The sequence below is a fragment of the Taudactylus pleione genome, unplaced genomic scaffold (assembly GCF_031769625.1).
Source record: "Taudactylus pleione unplaced genomic scaffold, aTauple2 ptg000277l, whole genome shotgun sequence".
Taxonomy (NCBI): Eukaryota; Metazoa; Chordata; class Amphibia; order Anura; family Myobatrachidae; genus Taudactylus; species Taudactylus pleione.
In genome coordinates, this window is record NW_028284679.1 from 3,271,727 (window position 1) to 3,287,903 (window position 16,177).

The window sequence follows — 16,177 nt, forward strand, 5'->3', positions numbered from 1 at the left end:
AGGAGAAAAGACGCCTCCTCGCAGCATTGCAGATCCGAGTGCTGTGTATTAGACGCAGCATCGTATCTTCTGTGACATCATCGGACATCAGATTAAAAGGTGCGTATCCACTTGGACGATTTAAAGATAATGACATCATTATCTAACGTTCAGTCGTTCATTAATCGTGCAGCAATCGTGTACTGTTTGGTCGTTAACGACCAGCGAATCGCACTCCCGCTGGTCGTTTCATCGTGTCTTTTGTCAACCCTACACACTGGTCAATTTCCCAATATCGTGGTTATATTGTTGGTATATCGTTTGCATATCATACAGTCGTGGCGCATAACGATCAATGACCAAACAATAAACCACTCCCCTGACACTGCGGACAGTCCCAAACCTCCATTTTATGTTCATTCCTTGCCGGAGCTCGACGCTGATCAGGTAAGTGCGAAACCACTGTCCACCAATGTTGCTCTCCCTGGGGACTGGCACTGCATAAGAGGGACAACTGGGGGCACAGGCACTGCATAAGGGGGACAACTGGGGGCACAGGCACTGCATAAGAGGGACAACTGGGGGTACAGGCACTGCATAAGAGGGACAACTGGGGGCACAGGCACTGCATAATGGGGACAACTGGGGGTACTGCATAAGGGGGACAACTGGGGGCACTGCATAAGGGGCACAGGCACTGCATAAGGGGGACAACTGGGGGTACTGAATGAGGGGCACTGGTACTGCATACGGGGGGACAACAGGAGGCACAGGCACTGCATAAGGGGGACAACTGGGGACATGCAAAAGGGGCACTCAGGGCATTCGTTTCTTTTTTGTTATGTTTGTTTACAATTTTTTTTTTCCTTGCGACATGACTGGTACAATGGCGCGCACTTTCTGGACAGGATTCATCAAGATGTACCAGGCCAATTAGCGCCTCTGCAAGGTGTCGTGTAGGGATTACTCAAACCGAGATCTGAAGAATCAGGCTGAATAAATTGTTAATATACAGTCGGCAGTAAGACAGTGATGATGACATGGACGGGGTGACGGGAAGGATACAGAATTTGAGAACAGTGGCCCTGATTCAGAGCCGGACGATCTGACAGAGCGCTCGCTCTGAATCAGGGCCGTCCTTCCTAATTTTAGAGCGGCCTCCTGGCCGCTCGCATAGCTGTGGGTGACCACCCACGGATATAGCGAGCGGCCAAAAAGATGGTCGCGATGGTCAAGACCATCGCGACCATCTGGCTTGCGACGAGACCCTTGTGGTAGGGTCTCGTTGCCGCAAGCCCTGGAGTGCTTTCGGCTCTATCAAGTGAAGTCAGTGGGGCCGGCCCCAGACGGTAGGCGTTCCCATGGGAACGCCTCCGTCTGGGCAGCAACGTCGCTATCCGGGTCTCGCACATGCGCACAACGGAGCCGGCTCCCTCATGCGCATGCGCACTGGGCCAACATCGACCCGCTTGCGAGCGCTCAGCGCTCGCGACCAGGTCTGAATTAGGCCCAGTGTTCCTGAAGAAAGTATCTGAGGTCACAACGTTCGGAGAGCAGGTGCAGATGAAGTACAAAAGCCAAAGCTATGTACTATGACCTGCTCACATTCATTCTTGAGAAAGAACCAAAGAGACGGTCGCGGTGCTCGCTGGAGCCAGAGGTGGGATAGGACCTCATGGAGAATTTGGAAAGTCAGGAACAGGTATGCAATTAAACAATTGCAAACATTAGTTTTGTTCTAGTTGATTGTTTTGCTTCTGAAGTGACTCCGGCCCTCATTCAGAGCCGTACGCTCTGAATGAGGGCCGCCCTCCATAATTATGGAGCGTCCTCCTGGACGCTCGTATAGCTGTGGGTCACCACCCACAGCCTATACGAGCGTGCAGTTTGATGGCCGCAATGGTCTTGACCATCGCGACCATCGCCACTGCGAGCCGGAGCCTGCGGTTGAGTTTTTCAACTGCAAGGCCCGGAGTGATTTTGGCTCTATCAGAGCCAAAATCACTCCCACTGACATCACTAGTGATGTCAGTGGGCCGGCTTCCGACGGTAGGCGTTCCCTTGGGAACGCCCACGTCAGGGAGGCACGCCCCCGGCACGCCCACCAAAGGGGGCGTGCTGTCAATCAACATCGACAGCATGCCCCCTTTGATCAGACACAACGAGCGAAGGAAAGTCCTTCGCTCGTCGCGTCTGGCGCATGCGCACGACGGAGCTCCCGCCGTCGTGCGCATGCGCAGTGCACAACATCGACCCACTTGCGAGTGGACAGCCGCTTGCGAGTGGGTCTGAATCAGGCCCTCCCACTTTTGACAGATTTCCATTTTTAATTGTCCTCAAAGCCTCTGTATGGTAAGTTTTTTTTATTTTTTAAATAATATTATAATATATATTTTTTTCATATTTCCAAGGAGAAAGTCCTGGACGTGGATCCTGACCCTTCAGCCAGCGAGCCCACAGAGGTCATGGAGTCGGAATTGGAGAGGCCGTCTGCACCAGCACCCGCCAAGAAGCGAAGGGCGGTTTCTAAGACCCCAACCTCTTCACCGTCAAGGAGCGACAGATTTATAAAACACGCGGAGGAGGTCTTACATGTGCCCCCGAGTGCAATTCAGGTTTTTGGAATGCATATCGGCCACGAAATGGACAGTATGGCTCCAGCCCAGCTGCCTCATTTCAAGCGCATAATATATAACGCTATTATATGTGCTCATCAAGGAAAATTGGATGAGCACAGTAATGTAGGGTCATATATCATGGTGCAACCCACCCCATTATCATCTGGCAATCTCCCCATCCCACCCTAGATGCGTACGCTCACTCCCTGCGTATGCAAATCCAGTGCACACCCAGCAGGGCAGGCGATCGCACAGCAAGGCATTAGCACGCCCACTACATCTTGGCGAGCGATCACTTTGTGTATGCAGACACCCACCAGCCATTCATTAGACGCCCACTTGTGCACGTCATCTCCTGAAAGTGCATGAAAACATCGGTACATCGAGCACCATCAGATGCGGTCGCAGCGCTTGAGGTTGACTATACCCTGCCGCAAGCACTGCGAGCACATCAGAGTGAAATCCCACCAAGTGAGGTGTACTATGACGCTGCCTGTTAATCATGCACGCCTCTGAAATGGCGTACTCAGGCACGCCTGCGTTCGCACCTCCACTCCCCCGTTTCTAGTGACCAGCCCCTGTTACCACCCACAAACGGCCTCTCCTGTCACACACTCTGCTGGGCTGTCTATGCGCAGCGAGCGAACGCATTCCGGTCTCTCACACTGGTTCGCGGATACGCATTGCAATGCATACGCATGCGCAGAACAGTGACTATAAGCCAGCTGCAAGCGTTCGCATCCTAGCGAGCGGGTCTGAATCAGGCCCATAGTGCAATGACTTTGGCGACTGTGCTTCATTTACACTTGTTACTGAACGTTGTGACTTATGTATACTTCTTCTGCTCCCATGAACACTGTTTCTCAATTCTGTTTCCTTGCCTTGACCTTGGTTAGGTTAGCATCACTATAATGCTCTGCACTGTATATTACTATTATCTCAGTGCCTGATTCTTTGTATTTGGGTAGTCCTTACTCAGGAGACACTCATTGCTCTGGTATTAATCCATTAATCCTGTCCAGGATTCTCTGATTTAAAAAATATAAAAATATTTAAAAGTTTATGGGGCCTATTCATTAAACATAAAAATTCTCTGGAGATAATTAGCTTTAGAACTCTCATGGAGTTCTAGCTAATTATAGGTGGAATTCATCATTCCTCCTCTCCATAAGTATCTATTCCGGTACCTGTCATTTTTGCGATTACAGCTTTTCGGGAAATAGATACTTTTCCCTCTCTACACTACCTTATCGCGTCTGGAAACAGTGCTGCGCATGCGCTGTTACATCTGTAAAACCAGCGCATGCGCAGCACTGCCTACAGATGCGTTAAGTTTCATACCCCCCCTACCCCCCTTCCCCCTCCGCTCACCTTCCCCCCCCCCTGACTTACCTGTCCGCGCAGCAGCCTCCGGCTCCGTCCTGCTGCTCTGTCATGTGGTTTCCCTGCAGACCACATGACATATTAGAAAAAAAAAAAAAACTTTTTTTTTTGTCTAAACTTTCTTGTGCTCTGCTGGGGAACACACATGACAGACCAGCCTCCGGAGCCTGAGGACGGAGCAGAGCGCCGGAGGGACTCGTCGGGGGAACTGCACACGCGGAGACAGGTAAGTTTCACCTGCTATTCGCCACCTCACAGTGGCGAATAGTAACTGCATCAAATTCCGAAAATTGATAATTTTCGGAATTTGATGAATACCATAATTTCCACATCCCCATACAAATGTACTAATGTACCCATACTAATGTACTAATGTACTAATATCCCCATACTAATGTACTAATGTACTAATGTATGGGGAGTGTGGAAATTAACGTTATTTTAGTATTCATGATGACACTTAACACAGAAGATATCACTGATATCTCCTTGCTAAGTTCCCCTGCGTTAATTTCCACACTCCCCAAACATTAGTACATTAGTATGGGGACAGTAGTACATTAGTATGGGGATATGGAAATGATGGTATTCATCAAATTCCGAAAATTACGTATTTTCGGAATTTGATGGAGTTACTATTCGCCACTGTGAGGTGGCGTATAGTAGGTAATACTTACCTGCTTCCAGCTGGGCAAGTCCCCCGGCGTCTTCCTCCGGCGCTCTGGTCTCTCCTCTGGCTCCGTCTGCTATACTGTCATGTGTTCTCCCAGCAGAACACAATAAAGTTTAGAAAAAAAAAACATTTATTTTTTTAAACAGTACTGTGCGCTGCTGGGAGACCACAAGACAGCATAGCAGACGGAGCTGGAGGATGCTGCGCGGGCAGGTAAGTGCTGGACGGGGGGGAGATGAGCGGGAGGAGGGATTGGGGGAGGTGAGTGGAGGGGGGGACACGAACTGCGCTGGTTTTACAGATGTAACAGCGCATGCGCAGCGCTGATTAAAGCTGCGATAAGGTAGTGTAGAGAGGGATAACTATCTGTTTCCTGAAAAGCTGTCATTGCAAAACTGACAGGTACTGGAATAGATAGTTGTAGGGAGGTAATTAGGTAGAGCTCCATGCCAGTTCTAAACCTAATAACCTCCGCAGAAAGTTTAGTTATGATGAATAGGCCCAAGAGTCTGTTTACAACTCCTTTCACAGCAGTGAAACTAGTATGCCTGGGTGAACTAGTTCACGTAGGTGCACAAAAGACCCGGCGACCAGTGAAAAGAGACATACAGGGAAGAGGGATCCGAAAGGATCCCTCTTCACAACCCGGGACTCATTCCCATAAGGAAGAAGAGGGGTGTGCGCCGTGAGAGGGAGCAAATGCAATCTGAAGATGACGAATTCTCCGCGCAGTCAAGCTCCATAAATATTGTATATTCAGAGCTTGATGAATTTCTGTCCCCATACTAGAGAATGGGGACAGTGGGCCACATTGAGAGAGAAAGGTAATCAGGAGATATCTGTGATACTAGTGTATGGGGACAGGGGGCCATTATGGGAGAGGAAGGTAAGCAGGAGATATCTGTGATACTAGTGTATGGGGACAGTGGGCCACATTGGGAGAGAAAGGTAATCAGGAGATATCTGTGATACTAGTGTATGGGGACAGGGGGCCATTATGGGAGAGGAAGGTAAGCAGGAGATATCTGTGATACTAGAGTATGGGGACAGTGGGCCACATTGGGAGAGGAAGGTAAGCAGGAGATATCTGTGATACTAGAGTATGGGGACAGTGGACCACATTGGGAGAGGAAGGTAAGCAGGAGATATCTGTGATACTAGTGTATGGGGACAGTAGGCCATTATGGGAGAGGAAGGTAATCAGGAGATATCTGTGATACTAGTGTATGGGGACAGCGGCCATTCCGCCAGATGGAGGTAAGCAGGAGATATCTGTGATACTAGTGTATGGGGACAGCGGCCATTCCGGGAGAGGAAGGTAAGCAGGAGATATCTGTGATACTAGTATATGGGGACAGCGGGCCATTCCGCCAGATGGAGGTAAGTAGGAGATATCTGTGATACTAGTGTATGAGGACAGCGGACCATTCCGGGAGAGGAAGGTAAGCAGGAGATATCTGTGATACTAGTGTATGGGGACAGCGGGTCATTCCGGGAGAGGAATGTAAGCAGGAGATATCTGTGATACTAGTGTATGGGGACAGTGGACATTCCGGGAGAGGAAGGTAAGCAGGAGATATCTGTGATACTAGTGTATGGGGACAGCGGGCCATTCCGGGAGAGAAAGGTAAGCAGGAGAAATCTGTGAAACTAGTGTATGGGGACAGCGGGCCATTCCGGGAGAGGAAGGTAAGCAGGAGAAATCTGTGCTACTAGTGTATGGGGACAGCGGCCATTCCGGGAGAGGAAGGTAAGCAGGAGATATCTGTGATACTAGTGTATTGGGACAGCGGCCATTCCGGGAGAGGAAGGTAAGCAGGAGATTTCTGTGATACCAGTGTATGGGGATAGCGGGTCATTCCGGGAGAGGAAGGTAAGCAGGAGATATCTGTGATACTAGTGTATGGGGAACAGCGGGCCATTCTGGGAGCGAAAGTAAGCAGGAGATATCAGTGATACTAGTGTATAGGGACAGCGGCCATTCCGGGAGAGGAAGGTAAGCAGGAGATTTCTGTGATACTAGTGTATGGGGACAGCGGGCCATTCCGGGAGAGGAAAGTAAGTAGGAGATATCTGTGATACTAGTGTATGAGGACAGCGGGCCGTTCCGGGAGAGGAAGCTAATCAGGAGATATCTGTGATACTAGTGTTTGGGGACAGCGGCCATTCTGGGAGAGGAAGGTAAGCAGGAGATATCTGTGATACTAGTGTATAGGGACAGTGGCCATTCTGGGAGAGGAAGGTAAGCAGGAGATATCTGTGATACTAGTGTATGTGGACAGCGGGCCATTCCGGGAGAGGAAGGTAAGTAGGAGATATCTGTGATACTAGTGTATAGGGACAGCGGGACATTCCGGGAGAGGAAGGTAAGCACGAGATATCTGTGATACTAGTGTATGGGGACAGCGGACTATTCCGGGAGAGGAAGGTAAGCAGGAGATATCTGTGATACTAGTGTATGGGGACAGTTGGCATTCCTGGAGAGGAAGGTAAGCAGGAGATATCTGTGATACTAGTGTATAGGGACAGCGGGACATTCCGGGAGAGAAAGGTAAGCAGGAGATATCTGTGATACTAGTGTATAGGGACAGCGGGACATTCCGGGAGAGGAAGGTAATCAGGAGATATCTGTGATACTAGTGTATGGGGACAGCGGGCCACATTGGGAGAGGAAGGTAAGCAGGAGATGCTGCGTGGGCAGGTAAGTGCTGGACGGGGGGGAGATGAGCGGGGGGGAGGGATTGGGGGAGGTGAGTGGAGGGGGGACACAAACTGTGCTGGTTTTACAGATGTAACAGCGCATGCGCAGCGCTGATTACAGCTGCGATAAGGTAGTGTAGAGAGGGATAACTATCTGTTTCCTGAAAAGCTGTCATTGCAAAACTGACAGGTACTGGAATAGATAGTTGTAGGGAGGTAATTAGGTAGAGCTCCATGCCAGTTCTAAACCTAATAACCTCCACAGAAAGTTTAGTTATGATGAATAGGCCCCAGAGTCTGTTTACAGCTCGTTTCACAGCAGTGAAACTAGTATGCCTGGGTGAACTAGTTCACACAGGTGCACAAAAGCCCCGGCGACCTATGAAAGGAGACATACAGGGAAGAGGGATCCGAAAGGATCCCTCTTCACAACCCGGGACGCATTCCCAAAAGGACGAAGAGGGGTGTGAGCCGTGAGAGGGAGCAAATGCAATCTGAAGATGACGAATAATCCGCGCAGTCAAGCTCAATAAATATTGTATATTCAGAGCTTGATGAATTTCTGTCCCCATACTAGAGAATGGGGACAGTGGGCCACATTGGGAGAGAAAGGTAATAAGGAGATATCTGTGATACTAGTGTATGGGGACAGTGGGCCACATTGGGAGAGAAAGGTAATCAGGAGATATCTGTGATACTAGTGTATGGGGACAGTAGGCCATTATGGGAGAGGAAGGTAAGCAGGAGATATCTGTGATACTAGAGTATGGGGACAGTGGACCACATTGGGAGAGGAAGGTAAGCAGGAGATATCTGTGATACTAGTGTATGGGGACAGTAGGCCATTATGGGAGAGGAAGGTAATCAGGAGATATCTGTGATACTAGTGTATGGGGACAGCGGCCATTCCGCCAGATGGAGGTAAGTAGGAGATATCTGTGATACTAGTGTATGGGGACAGCGGCCATTCCGGGAGAGGAAGGTAAGCAGGAGATATCTGTGATACTAGTATATGGGGACAGCGGGCCATTCCGCCAGATGGAGGTAAGCAGGAGATATCTGTGATACTAGTGTATTAGGACAGCGGGCCATTCTGGGAGAGGAAGGTAAGCAGGAGATATCTGTGATACTAGTGTATGAGGACAGCGGGCCATTCCGGGAGAGGAAGGTAAGCAGGAGATATCTGTGATACCAGTGTATGGGGACAGCGGGCCATTCTGGGAGAGAAAGGAAAGCAGGAGAAATCTGTGATACTAGCGTATGGGGACAGCGGGCCATTCCTGGAGAGGAAGGTAAGCAGGAAAAATCTGTGCTACTAGTGAATGGGGACAGTGGACATTCCGGGAGAGGAAGGTAAGCAGGAGATATCTCTGATTCTAGTGTATGGGGACAGTGGGCCAATCCGGGAGAGAAAGGTAAGAAGGAGATATCTGTGATACTAGTGTATGGGGACAGCGGCCATTCCGGGAGAGGAAGGTAAGTAGGAGATATCTGTGATACTAGTGTATGGGAACAGCGGGCCATTCTGGGAGCGAAAGTAAGCAGGAGATATCTGTGATACTAGTGTATAGGGACAGTGGCCATTCCGGGAGAGGAAGGTAAGCAGGAGATTTCTGTGATACTAGTGTATGGGGATAGCGGGCCATTCCGGGAGAGGAAGGTAAGCAGGAGATATCTGTGATACTAGTGTATGGGGACAGCGGGCCATTCTGGGAGCGAAAGTAAGCAGGAGATATCTGTGATACTAGTGTATAGGGACAGCGGCCATTCCTGGAGAGGAAGGAAAGCAGGAGATTTCTGTGATACTAGTGTATGGGGACAGCGGGCCATTCCGGGAGAGGAAGGTAAGTAGGAGATATCTGTGATACTAGTGTATGAGGACAGCGGGACGTTCCCGGAGAGGAAGGTAATCAGGAGATATCTGTGATTCTAGAGTATAGGGACAGCGGCCATTCTGGGAGAGGAAGGTAAGCAGGAGATATCTGTGATACTAGTGTATGCGGACAGCATGCCATTCCGGGAGAGGAAGGTAAGTAGGAGATATCTGTGATACTAGTGTTTGGGGACAGCGGCCATTCTGGGAGAGGAAGGTAAGCAGGAGATATCTGTGATACTAGTATTTGGGGACAGTGGCCATTCCGGGAGAGGAAGGTAAGTAGGAGATATCTGTGATACTAGTGTATGGGGACAGCGGCCATTCCGGGAGAGAAAGGTAAGCAGGAGATATCTATGATACTAGTGTATGAGGAGAGCGGGCCATTCTGGGAGAGTAAGGTAAGCAGGAGATATCTGTGATACTAGTGTATGCGGACAGCGGGCCATTCCGGGAGAGGAAGGTAAGCAGGAGATATCTGTGATACTAGTGTATGGAGACAGTGGGCCATTCTGCCAGAGGAAGGTAAGCAGGAGATATCTGTGATGCTAGTGTATGGGAACAGCGGCCATTCCAGGAGAGTAAGGTAAGCAGGAGATATCTGTGATACTAGTGTATGGGGACAGTGGGCCATTCCTGGAGAGGATGGTAAGCAGGAGATATCTGTGATACTAGTGTATGCGGACAGTGGGCATTCCAGGAGAGGAAGGTAAGCAGGAGATATCTGTGATACTAGTGTATAGGGACATTCCGGGAGAGAAAGGTAAGCAGGAGATATTTGTGATACTAGTGTATTGGGACAGCGGGACATTGCTGGAGAGGAAGGTAAGCAGGAAATATCTGTGATACTAGTGTATGGGGACAGTGGGCCATTCCGGGAGAGGAAGGTAAGCAGGAGATTTCTGTGATACTAGTGTATGGGGACAGCGGGCCACATTGGGAGAGGAAGGTAAGCAGGAGATATCTGTGATACTAGTGTATGGGGACAGCGGGCCATTATGGGAGAGGAAGGTAATCAGGAGATATCTGTGATACTAGTGTATGAGGACAGCAGGCCACATTGGGAGAGAAAGGTAAGCAGGAGAAATCTGTGATACTAGTGTATGGGGACAGCGGGCCATTCCGGGAGAGGAAGGTAAGCAGGAGAAATCTGTGCTACTAGTGTATGGGGACAGTGGAGATTCCGGGAGAGGAAGGTAACAGGAGATATCTGTGATACTAGTGTATGGGGACAGCGGGCCATTCTGTGAGTGAAAGTAAGCAGGAGATATCTGTGATACTAGTGTATCGGGACAGCGGCCATTCCGGGAGAGGAAGGTAAGCAGGAGATATCTGTGATACTAGTGTATGGGGATAGCGGGCCATTCCGGGAGAGGAAGGTAAGCAGGAGATATCTGTGATACTAGTGTATGGGGACAGCGGGCCATTCTGGGAGCGAAAGTAAGCAGGAGATATCTGTGATACTAGTGTATAGGGACAGCGGCCATTCTGGGAGAGGAAGGTAAGCAGGAGATATCTGTGATACTAGTGTATGCGGACAGCGGGCCATTCCGGGAGTGGAAGGTAAGTAGGAGATATCTGTGATACTAGTGTTTGGGGACAGCGGCCATTCTGGGAGAGGAAGGTAAGCAGGAGATATCTGTGATACTAATGTTTGGGGACAGCGGCCATTCCGGGAGAGGAAGGTAAGTAGGAGATATCTGTGATACTAGTGTATGGTGACAGCGGCCATTCCGGGAGAGAAAGGTAAGCAGGAGATATCTATGATTCTAGTGTATGAGGAGAGCGGGCCATTCTGGGAGAGGAAGGTAAGCAGGAGATATCTGTGATACTCGTGGATGCGGACAGCGGGCCATTCCGGGAGAGGAAGGTAAGCAGGAGATATCTGTGATACTAGTGTGTGGAGACAGTGGGCCATTCTGCCAGAGGAAGGTAAGCAGGAGATATCTGTGATGCTAGTGCATGGGAACAGCGGCCATTCCAGGAGAGTAAGGAAAGCAGGAGATATCTGTGATACTAGTGTATGGGGACAGTTGGCCAATCCTGGAGAGGAAGGTTAGCAGGAGATATCTGTGATACTAGTGTATGGGGACAGTGGGCATTCCAGGAGAGGAAGGTAAGCAGGAGATATCTGTGATACTAGTGTATAGGAACAGCGGGACATTCCGGGAGAGAAAGGTAAGCAGGAGATATCTGTGATACTAGTGTATGGGGACAGCGGGACATTCCGGGAGAGGAAGGTAAGCAGGAGATATCTGTGATACTAGTGTATGGAGACAGTGGGCCATTCTGCCAGAGGAAGGTAAGCAGGAGATATCTGTGATGCTAGTGTATGGGAACAGCGGCCATTCCAGGAGAGTAAGGTAAGCAGGAGATATCTGTGATACTAGTGTATAGGGACTTTCCCGGGAGAGAAAGGTAAGCATGAGATATTTGTGATACTAGTGTATTGGGACAGCGGGACATTGCTGGAGAGGAAGGTAAGCAGGAAATATCTGTGATACTAGTGTATGGGGACAGTGGGCCATTCCGGGAGAGGAAGGTAAGCAGGAGATTTCTGTGATACTAGTGTATGGGGACAGCGGGCCACATTGGGAGAGGAAGGTAAGCAGGAGATATCTGTGATACTAGTGTATGGGGACAGCGGGCCATTATGGGAGAGGAAGGTAATCAGGAGATATCTGTGATACTAGTGTATGAGGACAGCAGGCCACATTGGGAGAGAAAGGTAAGCAGGAGAAATCTGTGATACTAGTGTATGGGGACAGCGGGCCATTCCGGGAGAGGAAGGTAAGCAGGAGAAATCTGTGCTACTAGTGTATGGGGACAGTGGAGATTCCGGGAGAGGAAGGTAACAGGAGATATCTGTGATACTAGTGTATGGGGACAGCGGGCCATTCTGTGAGTGAAAGTAAGCAGGAGATATCTGTGATACTAGTGTATCGGGACAGCGGACATTCCGGGAGAGGAAGGTAAGCAGGAGATATCTGTGATACTAGTGTATGGGGATAGCGGGCCATTCCGGGAGAGGAAGGTAAGCAGGAGATATCTGTGATACTAGTGTATGGGGACAGCGGGCCATTCTGGGAGCGAAAGTAAGCAGGAGATATCTGTGATACTAGTGTATAGGGACAGCGGCCATTCTGGGAGATGAAGGTACTCAGGAGATATCTGTGATACTAGTGTATGCGGACAGCGGGCCATTCCGGGAGTGGAAGGTAAGTAGGAGATATCTGTGATACTAGTGTTTGGGGACAGCGGCCATTCTGGGAGAGGAAGGTAAGCAGGAGATATCTGTGATACTAGTGTTTGGGGACAGCGGCCATTCCGGGAGAGGAAGGTAAGTAGGAGATATCTGTGATACTAGTGTATGGTGACAGCGGCCATTCCGGGAGAGAAAGGTAAGCAGGAGATATCTATGATTCTAGTGTATGAGGAGAGCGGGCCATTCTGGGAGAGTAAGGTAAGCAGGAGATATCTGTGATACTCGTGGATGCGGACAGCGGGCCATTCCGGGAGAGGAAGGTAAGCAGGAGATATCTGTGATACTAGTGTGTGGAGACAGTGGGCCATTCTGCCAGAGGAAGGTAAGCAGGAGATATCTGTGATGCTAGTGCATGGGAACAGCGGCCATTCCAGGAGAGTAAGGAAAGCAGGAGATATCTGTGATACTAGTGTATGGGGACAGTTGGCCAATCCTGGAGAGGAAGGTTAGCAGGAGATATCTGTGATACTAGTGTATGGGGACAGTGGGCATTCCAGGAGAGGAAGGTAAGCAGGAGATATCTGTGATACTAGTGTATAGGAACAGCGGGACATTCCGGGAGAGAAAGGTAAGCAGGAGATATCTGTGATACTAGTGTATGGGGACAGCGGGACATTCCAGGAGAGAAAGGTAAGCAGGAGATATCTGTGATACTAGTGTATGTATACAGTTGGCCATTCCGGGAGAGGAAGGTAAGCAGGAGATATCAGTGATACTAGTGTATGATGACAGCGGGCCACATTGGGAGAGGAAGGTAATCAGGAGATATCTGTGATACTAGTGTATGAGGGCAGCAGGCCACATTGGGAGAGAAAGGTAAGCAGGAGAAATCTGTGATACTAGTGTATGGGGACAGCAGGCCATTCCGGGAGAGGAAGGTAAGCAGGAGAAATCTGTGCTACTAGTGTATGGGGACAGTGGACATTCCGGGAGAGGAAGGTAAGCAGGAGATATCTGTGATACTAGTGTATGGGGACAGCGGCCATTCCGGGAGAGGAAGGTAAGTAGGAGATATCTGTGATACTAGTGTATGGGGACAGTGGGCCATTCTGGGAGAGAAAGTAAGCATGAGATATCTGTGTTACTAGTGTAAAGGGACAGCGGCCATTCCGGGAGAGGAAGGTAAGCAGGAGATATCTGTGATACTAGTGTATGGGGATAGCGGCCATTCCGGGAAAGGAAGATAAGTAGGAGATATCTGTGATACTAGTGTATGGGGACAGCGGGCCATTCTGGGAGCGAAAGTAAGCAGGAGATATCTGTGATACTAGTGTATAGGGACAGCGGCCATTCCGGGAGAGGAAGGTAAGCAGGAGATTTCTGTGATACTAATGTATGGGGATAGCGGGACATTCCGGGAGAGGAAGTTAAGCAGGAGATATCTGTGATACTAGTGTATGGGGACAGCGGGCCATTCTGGGAGCGAAAGTAAGCAGGAGATATCTGTGATACTAGTGTATAGGGACATCGGCCATTCTGGGAGAGGAAGGTAAGCAGGAGATTTCTGTGATACTAGTGTATGGGGACAGCGAGCCATTCCGGGAGAGGAAGGTAAGAAGGAGATATCTGTGATACTAGTGTATGAGGACAGCGGGCCGTTCCGGGAGAGGAAGGTAATCAGGAGATATCTGTGATACTAGTGTTTGGGGACAGCGGCCATTCTGGGAGAGGAAGGTAAGCAGGAGATATCTGTGATACTAGTGTATGCGGACAGCGGGCCATTCTGGGAGCGAAAGTAAGCAGGAGATATCTGTGATACTAGTGTATAGGGACAGCGGCCATTCCGGGAGAGGAAGGTAAGCAGGAGATTTCTGTGATACTAGTGTATGGGGACAGCGGGCCATTCCGGGAGAGGAACGTAAGTAGGAGATATCTGTGATACTAGTGTATGAGGACAGCGGGCCATTACGGGTGAGGAAGGTAAGTAGGAGATATCTGTGACACTAGTGTTTGGGGACAGCGGCCATTCTGGGAGAGGAAGGTAAGCAGGAGATATCTGTGATACTAGTCTATGCGGACAGCGGGCCATTCCGGGAGAGGAAGGTAAGTAGGAGATATCGGTGATACTAGTGTTTGGGGACAGTGGCCATTCTGGGAGAGGAAGGCAAGCAGGAGATATCTGTGATACTAGTGTTTGGGGACAGCGGCCATTCCGGGAGAGGAAGGTAAGTAGGAGATATCTGTGATACTAGTGTATGGGGACAGCGGCCATTCCGGGAGAGAAAGGTAAGCAGGAGATATCTATGATACTAGTGTATGAGGAGAGCGGGCCATTCTGGGAGAGTAAGGTAAGCAGGAGATATCTGTGATAGTCGTGGATGCGGAAAGCGGGCCATTCCGGGAGAGGAAAGTAAGCAGGAGATATCTGTGATACTAGTGTGTGGAGACAGTGGGCCATTCTGCCAGAGGAAGGTAAGCAGGAGATATCTGTGATGCTAGTGTATGGGAACAGCGGCCATTCCAGGAGAGTAAGGTAAGCAGGAGATATCTGTGATACTAGTGTATGGGGACAGTGGGGCATTCCTGGAGAGGAAGGTAAGCAGGAGAAATCTGTGATACTAGTGTAAGGGGACAGTGGGCATTCCAGGAGAGGAAGGTAAGCAGGAGATATCTGTGATACTAGTGTATGGGGATAGCGGCCATTCCGGGAGAGGAAGGTAAGTAGGAGATATCTGTGATACTAGTGTATGGGGATAGCGGGCCATTCTGGGAGCGAAAGTAAGCAGGAGATATCTGTGATACTAGTGTATAGGGACAGCGGCCTTTCCGGGAGAGGAAGGTAAGCAGGAGATTTCTGTGATACTAGTGTATGGGGATAGCGGGCCATTCCGGGAGAGGAAGTTAAGCTGAAGATATCTGTGATACTAATGTATGGGGACAGCGGGTCATTCTGGGAGCGAAAGTAAGCAGGAGATATCTGTGATACTAGTGTATAGGGACATCGGCCATTCTGGGAGAGGAAGGTAAGCAGGAGATTTCTGTGATACTAGTGTATGGGGACAGCGGGCCATTCCGGGAGAGGAAGGTAAGAAGGAGATATCTGTGATACTAGTGTATGAGGACAGCGGGCCGTTCCGGGAGAGGAAGGTAATCAGGAGATATCTGTGATAGTAGTGTTTGGGGACAGCGGCCATTCTGGGAGAGGAAGGTAAGCAGGAGATATCTGTGATACTAGTGTATGGGGACAGCGGGCCATTCTGTGAGTGAAAGTAAGCAGGAGATATCTGTGATACTAGTGTATGGGGATAGCGGGCCATTCCGGGAGAGGAAGGTAAGCAGGAGATATCTGTGATACTAGTGTATGGGGACAGCGGGCCATTCTGGGAGCGAAAGTAAGCAGGAGATATCTGTGATACTAGTGTATAGGGACAGCGGCCATTCTGGGAGATGAAGGTACTCAGGAGATATCTGTGATACCAGTGTATGCGGACAGCGGGCCATTCCGGGAGTGGAAGGTAAGTAGGAGATATCTGTGATACTAGTGTTTGGGGACAGCGGCCATTCTGGGAGAGGAAGGTAAGCAGGAGATATCTGTGATACTAGTGTTTGGGGACAGCGGCCATTCCGGGAGAGGAAGGTAAGTAGGAGATATCTGTGATACTAGTGTATGGTGACAGCGGCCATTCCGGGAGAGAAAGGTAAGCAGGAGATATCTATGATTCTAGTGTATGAGGAGAGCGGGCCAT